This window comes from Gigantopelta aegis, chromosome 8 (assembly GCF_016097555.1).
Source record: "Gigantopelta aegis isolate Gae_Host chromosome 8, Gae_host_genome, whole genome shotgun sequence".
Lineage (NCBI taxonomy): Eukaryota > Metazoa > Mollusca > Gastropoda > Neomphalida > Peltospiridae > Gigantopelta > Gigantopelta aegis.
In genome coordinates, this window is record NC_054706.1 from 2269280 (window position 1) to 2275279 (window position 6000).

At 37.1% G+C, this 6000-nt stretch overlaps 1 protein-coding gene and 1 long non-coding RNA gene across 3 annotated transcripts in view; both read left to right on the top strand.

Moving 5' to 3' along the window:
* The window catches only part of LOC121378459 (nucleolar RNA helicase 2-like), a 76783-nt gene that overhangs the window by 61388 nt on the left and 9395 nt on the right, over positions 1-6000 (top strand). The window lies entirely within an intron of this gene.
* The window catches only part of LOC121378460, a 2603-nt gene continuing 1676 nt past the window's right edge, over positions 5074-6000 (top strand). The window contains exon 1 of the long non-coding RNA XR_005958733.1: positions 5074-5126. This is a non-coding gene — a long non-coding RNA (uncharacterized LOC121378460). The remainder of the gene's footprint in view (positions 5127-6000) is intronic.

The following is a 6000-nucleotide window of genomic DNA, read 5'->3' on the forward strand; positions in this document are numbered from 1 at the left end:
TATAGAAATTGATACAAGGGTATTGTGTATCGTAGTATCGTCAGCAGGACATGTAGTATAGTGATGCATCTAGTGTACGTGACAGCCCTAGAAAATATTAACTGTAATTGTTCCCTAAGTTTTGATGCTGGAATTGATGACAGAAAGAACAAGTTAAATAGTTAATAAAGGTAGGGTCTTGATCGTGCTGAACACAACAATAGATGCATGGCCGTTAGTATTCGAATCCTTCTTCATATGTTCATTTAATTCTAACCAATTGTCTACTGAAAGCTGATCATTTAGTGCCAAGCAACACACACAGACACACACATACACACACAGACACACACATACACACACATACACACACATACACACACACACAGAGACACACACACACACACACACACAGACAGACACACACACACACAGACACGCACACAGGCACACACAGACACAGACAGACACACACAGACACACACACACACAGACACACACGTGTACAAATCAGGGCTTTGGGTGACAGTTGTCACAGAGCTGTATTCGGGAGAGACACACACACACACACCGACACGCACACAAGGCACACACAGACACAGACAGGACCACACCACAGACACACACACACACCAGACACACACGTACAGTATTGAAGCTAGGTGTGTTTTCCCGAGATAAAATAATTATGCAACACATTTTGTCACGTACAGAGTAAAATCTAGGTAAATATTAATAATTCCAACATAAAAATGAAAAAAGTTAATTGTTTTACCAAAAAAAACACACCAACTGTCGCCCAAAGCCTGTATGACAACGCGTCGCCCAAATGCTCTCACACACTCTGACTGTCACAACGGGTTTTGGACAGTTTCAGATCTAATAAAAACAAATAACGGGGAATGAGTTGAATTTTGTCGAATGCTTTTTGGGTGGTGGTGGTTGTGGGTTTTTTTGTTAAAATTAAAGTGTATAATAAAGTTTCCTACTTATCTTGAATGCAGAATTTTTGAACAGTAACAAACAAATATTGTTACGATTTGAACGTATTTTTTAATAAACATATTGCATGAAAAATTCACAGTCACACCAAATAAACTTTAATTTAATGAAAGAGTTATCTTTTCCTTTAAATGATGGTCACATTTAAAACGCGGAATTTGTAGGATACATGTGATAAAACGCGAATTTTAAAAGCGTGACAAAAATAGAGGTATTTGAGAGTAGCCTACAACGCAGCGAAAGCAGTGTACTGATGGAGATTATCAAAATGTAAAGAGAAAAACACTACGTTTCGGCTATTTTCATTATTCATTGTTCTACCCATTTAAAATTGCATGAAGAAAATACCCAGATAGGCCTAGCCAATTTTCGAAGAACACAATTTTCTATCGATTTGGTTTTTTTTAAAACAAGGATATGTTTCAACTGATTATTACAATTAAATACATAAATGCCCTGTAACCCCACCACCTCTCTTTTCGCATCTGACTTTGGGGTCAATCCAAGTATTATTAATAACTCGAGTCCTCAAGGCGGATGATGGACAGAGCAGGAAATGGCGCTGGAAATTGAAGACAGGCACATGACTATTTTGTGCACGGTATTTTAATACGAGGGCTGGATTTTTTACCAGTTGTTAAATGTTAGTAGATTTAATACGTAGTTGGAAACTAATGAAGACAAGAAACATTAGTCTGAATTCCTAATAGGGGGCGGCCGTCGGTTAAAATTATTTAGGACATGGTATGGATTATTGGGGTAGTGGGAATGTATCGTAGGCTTAGCGTGGTCTGGACCCGAGGGAGTGTACTTAGCGGACGCCTATAAGAATAGCCTAATATTGCATTGAAACCAAAAATAATTATGTGGAACTAGTGTTGAGGTATAGCCCTTCCTCATTTTGTTATCATACATTGACCCCTTTTAACAATCTCCTGGCAAAGTTTTGACAGCTTTCGAAGGAGTTATCAAACCACGGTTTTGGTTTCTTCAATAACATTGATTATTTTGAACTGAACGACAAAACCTGGATACGGTTATCATAATTATGTTGCACAAAATATATATGTTGTACATAGATCAGAAGAGCTATGCAGTGACCAATAGGCCTACAGTTAAAGATTTTATTCTAAAAGTAATGATTTTGTTGTCGGTATCTACGCGAACATATAAAATTGCTTGATAGCATTAAAAATACATTTAAAAAGTGACCTTTCAGACGTGAGAGGGTCATACCATCACTCCCTGTTCCACCCGGCCCTGTGTCGTGTTGTTCTTTTTGTTGTTTTGCTTCTTCTTTCTTTTTTTTGTTTGTAAGGAATACAGATTAAGTGGACTCTCACATAAAATAAGATAATACTAGTTCATTTTAATGGTCTTTTATATATATATTTTTTAAATTATGTGGTGTACATCAGTGCATTTTTCTCGCCAGTGAATATTGAAAAGTTGTTACTAGCTCTATCGATCTCGAGTATTGTATCTAAAATAACATTTTAAAAATATTGTTTCAAGCATGAGAGATACTCAACCGTTTTGGAAGTAAATAAACAACAGGTCAACTTACAGCGTCTAATATAACTACAATACTACTAAATAACGTCCTATTTAGAAACAAAATAGCATTATATTAATGATATATATTAATTTAACAATTAAGGTCGGCTTTTTTGTTGACACTCGAACTGACAGGTCGGTTATATTTGGCTCTAAAATAAAACGTAATAAAACACAAAACATTAATTCAAATCCATGTTTTGATCGCCTTTCAACTGTGTGTGTGTGTAGGGGGAACCTATATTCACAGAACTATGTATAGCACGCTATTGTTATTTTCCATAATTATGTTAATTGATGGGAAGAACTAGAATGTGTCTTTGTTGTCCTGTATATAAAAAATATAAACATAAAGAAAAAAAAAAAAGCCATAATTAAAGAATATTCTTTATTAAACAACGAACAGAAATAGCACTATTAATTGTAATAACAAAGTGTATATGAATATGTAAGTAAGCAGTAACAATGAGTTTTTTTTTTTTTTAAAGTGATATGGTTACAGTACGCGAACAAACCATAATTGCGTCCAGACGGCGACTCCGACCAAGCTAGACGGCGTCTAGACTAGTAGGGGGAAAAAATCCTGTTAGACGGTTGATCGGCGGTCACTGCAAACGTGCACGAGCTACTTGATTTGCGCCTCTGACCTTTTTCTTGTTGTCAGTTACACTATGTTATGAATTAAGAAATTTTTTTTTATATATTTATTTCATGTGGGTTTTTTTCAAAATCGCGATATACGTGTTTACAAGGCATTCGTGTTTAAAAGGAGCTAACTGCAGTAAAAAGAAAAGGGAATTCCCCATTTAAAAGTTCCGGTCCAGATCGCATATATTAACGATACAACATAAATTTACCACACAGTTTCAAAATGCCTTTATCGCTATAGTAAGATTGAATAGGTATGTAATAAATATTTTTCTCACACACCCGTCGGTGATAACACCATTCGTTATTTTTCGATAACACATAATGCCAATACATATACGTGTGATAGCAAGTTAACGAATGAATGAATGAATGACTTCCTGATCCTAGGTGATGACCAGGGCTCAGTTTAGTCTGACCGAGAAAAAAAAGAAAGAAAAACAACAACGTCGGCTAAACTAGTTTATGCTAAACCAATTAAAATGGTCATGTCGAAAACCAGTCAAATAGTTCGCGAACGTTAGCGAAACATTTGCTGGCTGAACTTGGGGAAGGTCGCCACTACCATACCACCCAGTGAAAAAGGCGCAATGGAAATCGATTACACTGTGATGTGTTTAGGTTAATCTGAAATTGATTTCTTTATGACACACACGTTAACTAGAAATACTAGGGCCGTAAATACGTTTTAGTTGGAAATGGCGTTTAAAGTTACATTATTTTTACTCCCAATATGTGATATTGACGATACCGAAACACAGAAGGGTAATAATCTCTTTATTATATAATCTCAAAGTTAATACAACGTGGCCTTGTAAACTGCATACACAACTTTAATTCCAGTCAGCCATTACTCGATATTGGAGAAGAACTAATCCCCATTCCCTTTGCCCTACCAATTTGGTCGGGGTGATGTGAACAGGTACTAATAAAAGCTACCCACTGTTCACATTTCTCAGGTATACCCACTGTTGCAATAGCTAAGGCAAACTACGTCTGTGTCTGTAGCAGACAGCATGATCTATCTGCAGCTTAGCTGATATGCATCGAATATGGAGGGGCAAGTTGAAGCCCAAAATGTCCCAATTACCCAAGATGTCCCAATTGGGACATCTTGGGCCTAGATATGCCATATTACTTTGTTACATTTGCTTAAATAATTCAAATTGTTTTTTGTTTAACGACACCTCTAGAGCATGTTAATTAATTAATAATCTGCTATTAGGTTTCAAACAACGGGTAATTATCACACGTAGTCTTGAGAGGAAACCTGTCACATTTTTCTATTAGCAGCAAAGGGTCTTTTATATGCTTTTTCACAGAAAGGGCGGCACATAGAACACATTTTGATATACCAATCGTGCAATCTAATTAAAATTAGCTCCACTATTACATGTGGATCTAAAGACAGCCAGTTGGAGTTCATGTCCACCAATCAAAACCTTACTTGCAGAATCCTGCCAGTGATTTAAAAATAATTTGAAAACATTCCGAATTATCCTGAGGGTATACGACATGTTTCGTGTGAATTACGAATGCCTTAAAACATGTTTTATTTTATAAAATAAATAATTTGTAATGTAAAACTGAAGACTGATTTAGTTAGTTTTTTTTATAAATAAATAAATAATTTTGAATGTAAAATTGAAGACTGATAACCCACCCCGTACGTATTGGTATGGTTCGCTGTACTGCGGCCACTAAAATAGACTCGCCCGATATTTTTAGAATTTGTATGCTCCCAAATAACGTTATAAAAGGCGAAGTGTGATTGGTCAATATTTAAATTATTATTTACAGACGAAATGTTACCTGGACATTGGGGACTACGCAGTGTTGTTAGTTAGCATCCGAGTTTTGGTTTTGTCTCCGGGTTACTTTCGGGCTCCGGGCTGTAAATTGGTCGACCGGTCTGGTCTGGCACCATCAGTTTCACTGTTGTAAGTAAATGTGTGTCTTTCTTCATTTACTAACAGCTCATATTGATACGGCAAAACGTTTTGCGAACGAACACTCATTGTTTTGGTAAGCTGTGCAAGTCTTAGATTCTTTATGAGTGGTACGGACTAATGCTTTCAAGTGTAAGGCGTCAGATCAAGCGACGCGTCTCTGACGTCACGGACCTCGTGATTGCCCTGCTCATTAAAGATCGGCAATTTCCGCTAAGAGCTCGTATCTGGGGTTCTTTTATGGAGATATTTTAAGTAATTAATTTTTTATAAAAAATTTTTTTAGGTGGTTCAATTTATAATTAATTGTACATGGTTGGTGCCAAATATGGTTTACGTGACATGTTTCCTTTAAAGGCACGTGAACATTTTGAAACTGTGCCTGCCGAAACGAGTGAGATTTTCGCCTTTCGTTTGAAACGGAAGGCAATGGTTTATTTAACGACGTACTCAACACATTTTATTTACGGTTATATGGCGTCGGACATATGGTTAAGGACCACACAGATATTGAGAGAGGACACCCGCTGTCGCCACTTCATGGGCTACTCTTTTCGATTAGCAGCAAGGGATCTTTTATATGCATCATCCCACAGACAGGATAGTACATACCACGGCCTATGTTACACCATTTGTGGAAGACTGGCTGGAACTCGAGAGAGAGAGAGAGAGAGAGAGAGAGAGAGAGAGAGAGAGAGAGAGAGAGAGAGAGAGAGAGAGAGAGAGAGAGAGAGAGAGAGAGAGAGAGAGAGAGAGAGAGAGAGAGAGAGAGAGAGAGAGAGAGAGAGGGGGGGAGGGGGGAGAGATGAAGAAAGGCGATATCACACAAATAAACCAGTGGTCAAAATATATTTTTGCGAAAGAA